At 43.7% G+C, this 13,182-nt stretch overlaps 1 protein-coding gene across 3 annotated transcripts in view; it reads left to right on the top strand.

The window, feature by feature from the left end:
* The first annotated feature begins 1,173 nt into the window (after positions 1-1,173).
* The window catches only part of mpp7a (membrane protein, palmitoylated 7a (MAGUK p55 subfamily member 7)), a 115,683-nt gene continuing 103,674 nt past the window's right edge, over positions 1,174-13,182 (top strand). The window contains exons 1-2 of one of the 3 annotated variants that reach the window (XM_034560438.1): positions 1,175-1,496; positions 1,848-1,990. The gene's annotated coding sequence lies outside the window, so the exon portion shown is untranslated. Of the gene's footprint in view, positions 1,497-1,847; positions 1,991-13,182 lie in introns of all 3 variants that reach the window. The other 2 variants (XM_034560440.1, XM_034560437.1) reach the window with 2 other exon arrangements.

The raw sequence follows: 13,182 nt of genomic DNA, 5'->3' as shown, positions 1-13,182 counted from the left end.
TCAGAAGAGGGCTGCTCCATTGTTCCCGGACAATATACCCCACATCATATCCCAGGATGAGGACAATAGAAGCTGCAGTTCAGCGTTTAGGCACGCAACACACTTTAATGTTGGGACACAAAAGGGCATGCTTCTATTGTTGGCACATTTCTGGTACTTGTTCACACACACACACACACACACACACACACACACACACACACACACTTACACACACAACAATCTTATAATAATGTAAGATGCTTTCTGTCTTAAGGTGTCCACTTCTTTGTTTGCTGCCTTTAATAAAAAAACAGTGTTTGTGAATGTGAAATTTCTCAGGATCAGTTTCAAGTTTTGCTGCCCCCTTATGTAGTGCTTGACATATGACCACCTCGAAATGAAACACAATATATGACATATAGTGCAGATATTGGATGTGGTGCAACTATTAAAAGGATGCAGAGGAAGGGTGGAGGTAAATGCCAACAACATCAGAGGTCTCTCAGGAGCCTGTCAGTGTTCTCGTTCAGTGCTCAGCAGGATCACACCCACTTGACTGTGACTGAAGATACATTGAAGATACACTGATCTAACATTAGCAATGTTGTTGTTGTTGTAGAATAATCAACTCACATCCTTAAAAGTGCCGTTTCTGGTCCTTGACTACTTGTCTTAAGATGACCTGTAGGTGGAGGTATTAAACAACATTTCTCTATACCTCTAACATTAACGCCACAAAAACCCAAGTGATAACCATTGCAATAGCTGACTACTCCTAAATAAGATCCAATTAATTACAAAAATAATAATAGAAAATGGTCACATAAAAAGAAATACAGCTGGATTAAATATTGTTTCTCTCAGGACCAGGATGTAGAACATCAAAACAAAACACTATATATATATATTATATATACGTATATTTATATACATATATAAATATAAATATATACACAGTGCAAATACAAAGCTTCTTATAAATATGTATATATATATAAACACTATTTCTGACAGCATTATGCTGTCCAATCGGGAATGTTTAGCTTTCTCCTGTTGTTGAAGCGAATTTACGATTGACAGTACCTCAAGCCAATAAAAACACAAAAGCGAACTTTTGAGTACGCCCTCATAGAATATTGCACAATGAAAGGGCAGATTGAGCTGCCTCTGTGGTAAAAGCCTATGGAAAAAGACCCGTACGGCGCGGATCCCAGACCAGTTTGTGTTGTCACACACCGGTCCGTTGACGTCGTGTCTAAATAAACGAACCGTTTCCAAATCAGCGCCTTGACAGACCCCCTTTACCCGTCTTGGAGAAAGGCACGGCAGAGGCGTAACGTTTTTAAAAGGTTGTGTTCAGCAGAAAGCGGGTATGAGTTAGGGAGATTTAAAGGAGCACATCGAGGTTTTCTAAAAGGGAGGATACAACAACAGAAAAGTTTGGGTTCTCGAAGGAACCGCTGGAGTACATTGTGACCAGCGAGGCGCGACTCAAATCCGACCTCCGATGCAAAGTGAGTAACGTTACCATCATATTGTATCTAGCTAAAAGAAACTTCCCTTCAAACTTGTCAAGCGAATGGAAACAAAAAGCCAGCGGTGGTTTTTCGTAGTAAAACGGTTGAAAATATCGTAATGGCTTTTTGTTGGAGAATGCGAGGCTATAATACAGCTATAATAGGAGCACTCACCTAATGACGGACGTGGATTGAGTGGTGCTGGAGGGGGGGTATAAACAAGTAGCGTTAGGTTAACCTAGCAGCGATCGTCTATTTGCTAACATAAAAGTTAGCTTGGAGTGTGATATTCAAGTAACGAAGTGAGCCTCTCCATGCTGAACCGTTTTTTGTTGTTGTAATTAACAGAAAGACAAACCCCGCGAGTCAATGGGATTTCACCTGACGTATCGTGGAATGTGGCTTTTAGCGGACGGGCTAACGTATTACAACGACGAGCTGTTCGGGGGCATCTCGTATTACCTGCATAGAGGAAGGAAATAATAGTCTTGGTATGAAAACATATACACAAACAATAATGAAAAGGTTCCACCGCGTCACACGCCTCTCAACTTCCACAAAAACGCACATGGAGTTCCTCCTCCACCAGGAAGTACAGTGTGCCCTGTAGCGTGGCGGGCGGGCGGCGCCCTTGTGCCCGGCGAAGTCAAGTGTGGTGACACGGAGCTCGCCGCTGGCTGGCCACCCACCGAGAGACTCAGCACTTGGCCGGCCTCCATCATGTTATGCTGATGACGGGGGCACGCCACTGTGTTTCTGTCTTAACGCCACTCTTTATTGCTTTGAGGGTATGTCATGATACCGATGATCCCTTGTCCGACCAAATACCCCCCTAGTGTATCTTTATACAAACATGCAGTCCCTCAAAATTCCCAGACCCAAGATGTCAGTAGGAGTTTGAAGATGCCATTAATAGTCATCTGTTCCCTCTAGACAGTCTGCAATTTTCTTCAGTGCACACTTTGTCATCACTTGGCAAAGGTGCAGCACTCGATGTTTAGACGCTGGGAAAAACATTTCCTCAGATGTTAAACCGGGTAAAAACGTCTCTGACATCTCCCATCATTCATTGATCCTCTCCTGTAACAGTTATGGTGCTATCACTGCGAGGAGAAGAAACAAGGAAGTCGGTAATAATGACCTTCCTCTGCTTGTATTTGAAATTCCACAGAGGGGACTCTCTAGGGAGCTGACATTTCTCTGTGTAAATTCTGAAGCCTCAATGGCTTGTCTGCAGTTTTTGGCCAGCTCCTCGTCCCCTCCCTAGTAGTAACCTAGTTCTTCTTCTTTTTTTTTTTTTTTGTGAAAGAGGTGGGAGCTGGGCAGGGGGGGGGACTCTCCCAGGAGACTTTTATTATAAGTATTTCAGTCTAGTTTATTGCTCTGGCTTATAATGTTTATGAGGTCAACAGCTTAGCATCCTGACGAGTGTGTGACGGCTTTATTATGCCCCTCACTTCACATGGTAAATGGACTCTTTAATGAAGAGTCATTGCAGGCATCATACAAGGGGAATGTGTTCAAAAGACCTGCAAAGGTTAGCAACCTCAACATTGTCTTAGTGGCTTGGCCTGTGTGAGTGCATGTGACATAAAAACAGAAGCTTGTTTATTTAATTTTGTAAAAAGAAAATGGTGTCCCACACTGCTCGAGTGCGTGTCTGTGTGGAGCATACAGTAGGTGACCGAGGTCAGGGCGGGGTCGGATGCAGTGGCCGCAGACAAGGCTCAGCGTAGGGCTCTTTGCCCCGTGTTGTCTGTCTGGACAGGTGTCTCCGAGCTGGAGCCCTGCATAGCTCACATTCCCAGGGTTTTGTTGCCGGCATGGAGGGGTCACCGAGTAGGGGCGGGTGGGCTGGAAGGTAGGGAGGGAGGTGTGGGAACTAAAGAATGCTATGCGCGCAAGGCTTAACTCCTAGAATTCCTCCAAGCGATCTGCTGATTGAGACAAACGGCGCAGCGGCGCAGCTTGTGTTGTTGAGGAACCTGTCAGCAGCCCAATGCTGCTGTTCATGGCAAAGCCAAAGAGTTGGCCTCCATAACGGCTTGTCAGCAGCGAGGCTATTTTCTTGGGGCTTAAGGGTAGGTAGGATATAGTGGTTTCAGACTCTTAATCCAAGCATTAGGTTGGATCACTATCAGCTCACTCTGAATCACAAGGAAATTACCTTGTCTGACGAAAACTGTCATTTTAAACGTCATTGTTTCTTTCACTCCCATTTCCTTCTTCATCTTAAATGTCCACTAGGGACTAAATGGATCCTAAACTGGGATCTTTAGGACAAGTGGTTAGCAGTGGCTCTTCTTAATGCCTGGATTACAACAGTGTCTGTTCCTGCATGAATGCAGCCATTCTGTCAGTAAAGCAAAGACCAGAGAGTTGAAATTAGTGGTTGTCAGATGGTTTGGGGCCTTTTCATTAAGCGTTGAGAGGTTCCTCAGGTCTCCTGCGCGCTCCCTCCTGACCACATTGAGGTGAACCTACTTTAATACTAGCCCATTACTAAACCTGGCATCCTATGAAATATGTATGTACGCTGTTGCAATTTTTGCCCCCACTGACTGAAATCCAGGGGTATTTAAAGAATTGCAGAGAAAAGAATTGGGGGCACTTTTTGAAACTTGTGAAATAACATTTAACCTTTGTTCAAAATAATAAATATATTTATTTAGGCTTACAGTATATGAGCAACTGTCATCAAATGACAATAAGAAGACTATTGGGCAGTAGTCTACAGATTCAAAGTGTTTTCTTAGATTTTTTAAAACAAAAAATACAGAAACCAGACAATCATATTACATTTTCCTCTTATTTCTTTGTGGTTATTTATTGTTGTTACATTTTTTTAAACAACCATTAACAATTCTAACTTTTTTATATATTATAACATATAACAATTTAAACAAAATGTAATAAAAGGGCTATCTATATATAGATTCATTCAATTCAATTTGCAACCAATTTTTCAGAAAATGAAAACGAATATTACATTTTATGTACAGTGTTGACAAATAATAAATAAGTACATATACATATGAGTGGCTTATTTGTCAAATAGCACCAGTTCATCATTGTCATCTGTGTCACTGTCAACCATTGGAGAAGTTGCTGGTCTGACTTGCCCAGGGTTTTATGGGGCCGCTTGGCTTTCTTCTCACAGCAGATTCCTCACATGCTGCAGCAGCTGCATCTTCTTCTTCTGATCCCTCCAGTGAGATCATCATTAGGTCTTCCACTGTGTTGAGATTGAACAAACAAAAACAACAATAGTATGTTACATGTGATAAGGGATTTAATCTAAACATTTAACCCTTGAAAACCCCAGTCAACTGCAGTCTCAACTAATTGTATTTATCCCCAAATAGAGGATTGGTTGTGAACCACAAGATGGCAGTAACTTATGAGGATGTGACTGCACTCTGGCTAACGTTAGCTAGCTAGCAAGCAAGCCTTTGTAGCTAATGCACTATCAGAGCTAACTAATGTTAGCTAGCTAACGCAAACTAAATAAGTTCAAAATAATTACTACTACCGATAGTTAACACTCACCGCAGGCGATGGCCACGTGTTTCTTGACGTTGTTTCTCCCCTTGATGAAGTCTGCGGAATAATTCAACCTGTGCTTTGATTGATGACGAATTTGGCAACTCTCTGTCCACAACTTCGACATGCCTTGCAAAAATGTGTGTCTTTTTTCCCCCTCGTCATCTTCCTCCACCCCAAGCCGATCTATATTCCTTTTTCGATGGTGGCTGGGTGTGTGGATTGTTTCTTTTGTCCCTGAGATGTTGACACTGACTGTGTTGGCTGATCCTCATTTCTCCTCACACTCACAGGAGGTCAAGAAGTGCTCCATTCGGTTCATCACGCACACTCAACATCAAGGCGGAAATCCAAAAAACATGATATGGCAACTGGACCGGGTCAAGGCTACGATGTTTTTGACAAGTTCATTAAATTATCATAATTATTAGAGGAAATTATGGGGGCATTTTTTGCCCCTCTCATAGTGATATCAGGGGCAAAATTATATTTCTTAGGGGCAGTTTTGCCTTTTGCCCTTGTGTATTTCGGACGCTGGTTGGAATACTCTACACACTAAATGTCTCGATCATAATCTTGCAAATTTGAGGTTTTGCAAGTCTACTGTTTTGAATAAAAAAACATTGCTTGAAAAGGAATTGTCGCACAATCAGGTGGAGACATACTTGAAGTCTGCGACGGCTTGTAGCTAATTTGTTGGTTATCAGTGAAAGGTGTATAGCCTTACACAGCTGGGGAGTGGGTTCACTCGACTGACGTCAAGCTTATTTGTCAAAAGTTGCTTTATTTATGAGGGGTTTCCATGCAGGGCCCCTGCCTAGCATTACTACGCCTATTCCCCTTATGGCTGCCCCATAAATAATTCAACACGCTTGGAGCGAACGCAACCAAAATAAGCTAAAGCGTGCACTTGTTTGTGGCTCCGTCCAGTAAATCGCAGCAACCACAGAGGATTTGTAGTACAGTACAGCTTCAAGTTTGCACCATCAGCGTGAGAAGATCTGTCACCTGTCGGCAATAGATATCCAGTGCTCTATTAATGCGCCGTGAGGTTTGCAGTATTCATGTAGCTTGTGTTGTGATATTTAGAGTGCTTGGAGAGCTTTAACGGCGGTCCTGTGACTGATGCCATCCTTCCTGCCTGGCTCTAAAGATGACGACGACAGTAACTCGACCGTGCCGTACAAACTGCCATTCTTCCAGAGGTAATTAAAACGCAGTCATGTTGTGAGAGTCTAATGGTCACAGGTTGTAGATGGTGAGAATGTAACATTCAGAAGAGCTTAATTTTTGGACGTTGTTTTGTTTGTTTGAACCATGCGAGCGGCCTTACCCTCCGGTAAGGAATAGTACCTTCACTACATGACTCCTCCTGGCTTCCCAGCTCCAGTCATGAAGCGCGATAAAGTAAGAGTGCATAGCTGGTCCAGACTTGCTTCCCTCTCTGATCGTATTTTTCATGTAAATCTAATGCCAACCATGTATCACGTCCTGGTACCTCTTGAGAAATTGATTCCACCCATGACCTCGCTGCAGTATAGGCATTGATGCGATTAGACGGGAGATTGAAACGGGGGGTGGGGGAGTTGTGAGTAGTAAGGTATGCTGTGTTCTTTGTGGTGGTGGGTGGGGTCTCGCAGCGGCCTTGAGTTCTTCAGAATACTGCTGATTAGCCCAAGAGGGTTTTCTTTAGCTGCCTGTTTTTCCTCTTGCTTAGCAGGGACTGCAGACAGCAACGCTGGGCTAAATCCCCCCTTTGTGTGTCTCAAGTAGTGTCAGCTGTAGCTCTGCACACTTGTTGTCGTGTCTCTTGCCACCTCCTTCTGGCTACAGGCCCCACAAGGCCTGTAGGCCCTGCATTTTCATTTGCCTATTAACATCCCCCCCCCACTTATTTGCCTCTAGACTACACCCCACAACGCGTAAATGTTTGATCTGCAAAAGGAGGTCTGTGTGTGTTTGTGAATGCAGGCTTTTGTTCCCCAACTTTTGTCAACTTTTGTCCCCGAGGATGTTGTCAAACTCCTGTGTGCATGCATGTTTGTCTGTGCATGTATAGGACAGGCATTCATTCTTGTTCATTACACTTGGCCTACTCTCTGTTTATTCCCTCGTTGCTCATTGAGTGCAATTACATCAATTTGACTGTGAATACCCCTTCACAAGAGCTTATTGGAACCATTAACTATGCAGACTTCAATCTTTGATGGCTTGGCCCACGTGATTAGAACTATTCAAGCTGCATGATGGCAGACAAGGGGATAGAATCGTGAACCATCTAAACCAATAGGACTCTGTGTGCTGGTCTCAGATCAAGTCATTAAAAAAAATATTGCACATTATCCTCCGCTATGTTAGACATTACTTGCATGTCCAATAACAGACAAGTGTAGTTTATATAAGTAATTCATTTGTAATTTAAATTACAATAACACGTGTCAAATAAATAAATAAATAAATAAATAAAAAAGCAAGAATAAAAGAAGCACAAGCTAATTCAAGAAACACATCCACTAATTGAAAAGCTTTGCTTACTTTTTTACTTACTCAAAAAACGGTGCTACAAATACAGAGAGTAGGTTTATAAGTCTGGTATGACCCTTGGCTTAAGGTGGATCATTTCCAACTTGTGTGATCCAAACATTGAGCGTTGTAAAGTCCAAAATTTAAAATTGATTAAAAAAAATAGATGCAATGTTTTTATATACATAAACACATTTGCACTGCAGTCAACAGTAGCAGCAACCTAACAGCCCCATGAATTAGGATTTATGTAACAATTCTGAAACACATTTTCACCCCTTTCTTAGGGTAATATGACAACAGACATTCGAATCTTTGTACTTAAACAAATGAGACATGGGCTGAGCGAGTCAGTTTTACTACTACAAGGTCTACAGTTGATAGATACCAGTCATCATGCATAGTCATTTCAGATTTGAATGAAGTTTGAATAAATGAATGCCGCAGGGTGGAGTTGAGGATTGTAAGTTCACCGGGTCGGAGAGTTTGTTTATGGTGCCGAAAATATTAAAGGACTGTAGCTTGCATGGGTCATCGACACGTTACTCCGGCAGATGTGACGCAAAGGCTTGTCTTAATATCTAAAGTGTTTCGAGAGCTAGTGCAGTTGAGTAGTGGACTGTAAGAACAGAAGGCTCTCACAGTCGGTCTTTATTATGGCCTTTGTAATGCTTTTTTCTGTCCACCAAGTTTCCTCTCTTGCTTCCGGGGTCGTCGGCACCGGGTCGAGACAAAGCAGGTCTTTCTCTGTTCGTTTTTAAGTTGTCTCTTCAGCTACTGGATGCTAATCTGACTGACCATCAGCAGCTTCTGTCATGGTCAGGGAAGGACAGATACAGAGAGAAAAGACCGAGAGATGGCAAGGGGGGGGGGGGGGGGGGGGGGGGGGGGGGGGGCGGGGGCTGGTGGCATGGAGGGCGATGACTGGACCATTTGCTATCTGGTGAACAGAGGGGTATTGTGTGCCAGTGGGCCACTGTAGAACGGACTGTTTCTTTACAGGGTGGAACTGGTGTTAGAGATCCCAACATCTTGTGGCGGGAGATCTGCCAGGGATACACTCACCAACCATTTCACCTGAGAACTAGAGTTGTTCTCTAAAACAGTCTCAAATGCCGGATTGGATAGATTTTTTTTTACCAATCCGATTTCAAGTTATCTTATCATAAAATGTATCCGCTCACAGCATGTGTCACTTGCTGTTGTGTATGTTCTAGACCCAAGGTATATCTAAGGCTCTTGGCTTATGTTACTGTTGCTAGAGAGAAGTAGTACAGCATCAGAGGTCTGTGCGCTGTACATCTCACACATGTCACAACCAACCTGGAGGGAACACACAAGACACAAGAGGCCTTGCAGCAGCATACAACTGAAAAGAAATGTAACTTCATGAAACATAAATGTCATTTTGTGTTCCTAGAAGAGAGTTTCCCAACCGGAACACCAATGTGTTCCTCCCTAAATATTTAAAAAGCTTCACAAATCAAGTGAATGCCACTGGTGTTCTCCCACATGCCTGACAGCTCCCACACAGTTATAAGGTACTGAATTTTGCAAAGGTAAAGTCACGAGATCTTAGTCCCGGGTTTCAGACGCAGTGAACGTTTTAGTCCAAACACTGCAGCAGCTGATTTTGCTGAGCAGCACAACTTCAGCCACAGGGAGGAAACTGATAAACAATGAGATCGGCGTATGCAGTGCTTGGAATAGAAATACAGTGTAGTCTTGGTCCACATGTGGCTGATGGGTGAGAATCACTGTCTTGTATGTTGTACAAAAACCTATACACTATGTTGCATGGATTACCAGCAGTCTAGATTCCTATCTGCCAGGATTAATCCTTGCTGTATAATCCAAATGGCCAACATGCTTTGGCCTTCAAAGGACAAACCAGAATGAGACCATGCGACCATGTCCGGATCGCAGTTCATCTTCAGAGCAAGTGGGGCTTTGTCTGGACCCACCCGCTTGTATCACAGATATGATCCAATCAGATCATGGCTCGATACTCACGGCTTTAACATGATTTGCATTCTCTCCTGCATTCTCTAACGTTTGCATTGCTGTAAAGGCACACACACACACACGCGCACACGTGCATTTTGAGCATTTTCCCTTCCATATTTATTTTAAATTTTGGGACGGTGAAGTTAATTTCTCAGCACTGACAGTATTTCACAGCAGGCAGGTACTCCTCCACTGACTCACTAAGAGTTATCTGGGCTCAGCCAAACGATGAACTTATCCACAAGATATGTTATCTGAAGAAATAGTGTCAGTGTGTTATGGAGATGGCTACTCCCTTTTGTATTTGGGAGATGTGGGAAATAAGTTTGTGTGAAGTGACCTGAATGTATATGTTCATACCCGATGCTCCGTTCAGAAAGAGCTGTTAGCCCACAGATGTTAGCATCCGTGAAGTTCACGAACCAGGCGGGGTCCCTCCCGATATGTGCAGAGTCACTACATTTCCCAGTCAGGCCCAAAAGTGGTTTTGGTAATATGAGGCTTCTGTTTTTGATGAGGTCCAGAAAAAACTGTGACACAGTAGCAAACGTCCAATCAAGTTACCCCTTGAGTTGTTCACTCCCACAGAACTTAACCCCCCGACCTTGCAACCTAACCTACTAAAGCCTTTAAAGGGTGGAAACGATGACGTTCAACCCACCGCTAATCGCCTCGCTTTTACATTAAACCGTTGTCCCGGGACAGCTCAAACACTTATTTTGATTCTTCTGGAGAGTTTGATGTTTTATTCCAGGCTTAACAAACTGCCTCCCCGCGTCTCTGATTTCACTGACAAAGCAGCAGCAAGATAGAGACTGCAGGCCGCGGCGGAAAGCGATACCGCTCTCTGCTTGAGAGGAGGAGGAGGAGGAGGAGGAGGAGGAGCTGCCCTCGGCTGCATGTCATTGTGGAGTAGAGCTCTCTCTCTCTCTCTCTCTCTCTCTCTCTGCTGGATCATCCTGTTCTCTTCTCCCCATTCCCTGCCTCAGGTGAAATCAACACACACTCACTTTCCCAGGAGCGGAAAGCAGTTGAGCTGCTTTACCATGCATCAACCACAGCTGATCTGTGTGTAAACACCTCTGGTTTGTCTTTCTACCCAGTGTCTCACAGCCTCGGCAGCTAACTGCATGCAACAGCTTGCCCATCGCTGGTCTTTTGTTATCGTTCTCAGGAGTTCACGATTACCAGAAGCGGAGCAATTCGGTGCAAAAAAACGTAAGAAAATAGAGGCTTACAAGAGAAGCTCTCGGTAGGCCGGAGTAGAGAAACTCCTTCAAGAGCCAGATTGTCAAGTGATTAATTAGTCGGTCAACAGGAAAAGTCTGCAACTATTTAGGTAATCAAAGCATCTTTGAATAATTTGTAAAGTAGCTACTCCAACACCTTCTCCAATGTGAAGATCATTATATCTTTTGGACATACATTTGATGACATCATCTTGAACTGTGGGAAACATTGCCAAATAATTATGAAATCATTAGTTGCTGCCCTAATATAGTAACACAGCATTAAGTGCATGACATTAAACCTAAAGCGTCTCAGTGGGTCCTGCAAATTGCAGCGGAATGTTTTTGTGGCAATTGTAACCTGTTGCACAGAGGCCTGTTTTTACATGCCGTGACCTGAGCTTCCAAAAAAGATTAGAAATTAATTTTTATCGCAGTGTTAACCGACGCCTCTTGTCTGATCTCGAGTTTCGGTGTGAAATCAAACGTGTCTTGAAGCCAAATCAGGTGTTCGGATCATCTTGTCGGCCCTTATTCTTGCTCGGACAGGCTCAGGTCAAGCCTCTCCCGAGCATCTAGAGTGACTGCTTAACACTCATCTAATCATAACCACACAACCATACAGACTCAAAGCATCATCATCATCATCATCATTGCAACCCGACTCTAAAGCCCCCCCCCCCCCCCCCCCCCCCCCCAAAATACAGTTCAGATCGTTTAATGACATTGTAACGGCTGCTGTGAGGATCTGAGCGATATCGGAGTGAAGAAGATTTGGTAAGACAGAAAGGCTTGGCACCCCCATGAAAACACACACACAGTATCAAGCTGCAAGTTGACCTGTGGGTGTCGGTAATTTGGGAGGTGCTATTCGCCAAGACAAGTACACACAGAGTCTGTTTGCACAATTAAAAAGCTGAACAATCAATCCAGCGTTTCAACAGTCAAAATGGACTAAGACAATAAGGCCAACACACCCTGCAAATTAAATTTGTTTCCTGTGGGTCTGAGCACAGTCTTATCAAGTCCTATCTAACTTGACATCCCCACTGTGCTAGTACTTGGTCGAAGAATGCCTCATGGTCAGAGAGCAAAAGAGTGCATACTTCTTCCAAACTGGAAAAGCCGTCCGTCAGTGGTGAGACGCATTGGTTGTAATTAGGCAGAGAAAAATGTACTGTGTGTGTGTGTGTGTGTGTGTGTGTGTGTGTGTGTGTGTGTGTGTGTGCAAATCTCTCCGATGGTGCCGACACTCTCTCCTGCTCTGGCTTGCCAGCTACGCTGCAGACTGGACTCGCATTCACTTATGTCATTATGAATTGATGGCGGTGATGTTGCCAACGGCGACAGTCATCGAATTAAAGCTCATGCAAACGTCCAAAAGGTTTTGCATGATCGTTTGCGTTACTATGTGGAGCACCAGCTCAGGTCTCGGGTGGTGCGTAGTTGTGTGTGTGTGTGCGTATTAAAGGATCTGATGACTCCACCTCTTTATGAAAACCACTTACTAACACAGTACTACAGGGTCTTTACATTACATTACATGTCATTTAGCTGACACTTTTATCCAAAGCGACTTACAATAACTGCATTAAACCATGAGTCCAAACAAAGAACAAGACTCAAGCAAGTACATTTTCTTCAATAACGTTAAACTACAGAGTACTATCCGTAAGTGCCATCTAAGTGCTACTAAAGTGCTAAACAACAAAGTGCTATCGGTAAGGGACATTTAAGTGCTACTAGAGTGCTACTACGGCTCTACCTTCCCTATTACATTACATTACATGTCATTTAGCTGACGCTTTTATCCAAAGCGACTTACAATAAGTGCATTAAACCAAGAGTCCAAACCTAGAACAACAAGAATCAAGCAAGTACAATTTCTTCAATAACGTTAAACTACAGAGTACTATCCGTAAGTGCCATTTAAGTGCTACTAAAGTGCTAAACAACAAAGTGCTATCGGTAAGGGACATTTAAGTGCTACTACGGCTCTACCTTCCCTATTCAAGGTATAGTCGAAAAAGATGTGTTTTTAGTTTGCGACGGAAGATGTAGAGACTTTCTGCTGTCCTGATGTCAATGGGAAGCTCGTTCCACCAATGAGGAGCCAGCACAGCAAACAGTCGTGATTTTGTTGAGTGTTTAGCTCGAAGTGAAGGAGCTACAAGCTGATTGGCAGAAGCCGAGCAAAGCGAACGGGCTGGGGTGTACGGTTTGACCATGTCTTGGATGTAGACCGGGCCCGATCTGTTCGCAGCACGGTACGCAAGTACCAATGTTTTGAAGCGGATGCGGGCGGCCACCGGTAACCAGTGAAGGTCGCGAAGGAGCGTAGTGTGGGTAAATTTCGGGAGGTTGAAGACCTGCATTCTGGA

This window comes from Cyclopterus lumpus, chromosome 20 (genome assembly GCF_009769545.1).
Source record: "Cyclopterus lumpus isolate fCycLum1 chromosome 20, fCycLum1.pri, whole genome shotgun sequence".
In the NCBI taxonomy this organism is placed as follows: Eukaryota; Metazoa; Chordata; class Actinopteri; order Perciformes; family Cyclopteridae; genus Cyclopterus; species Cyclopterus lumpus.
Note: the sequence above shows the minus strand (reverse complement) of the source record. Positions and strands in the feature narration are given on the sequence as shown.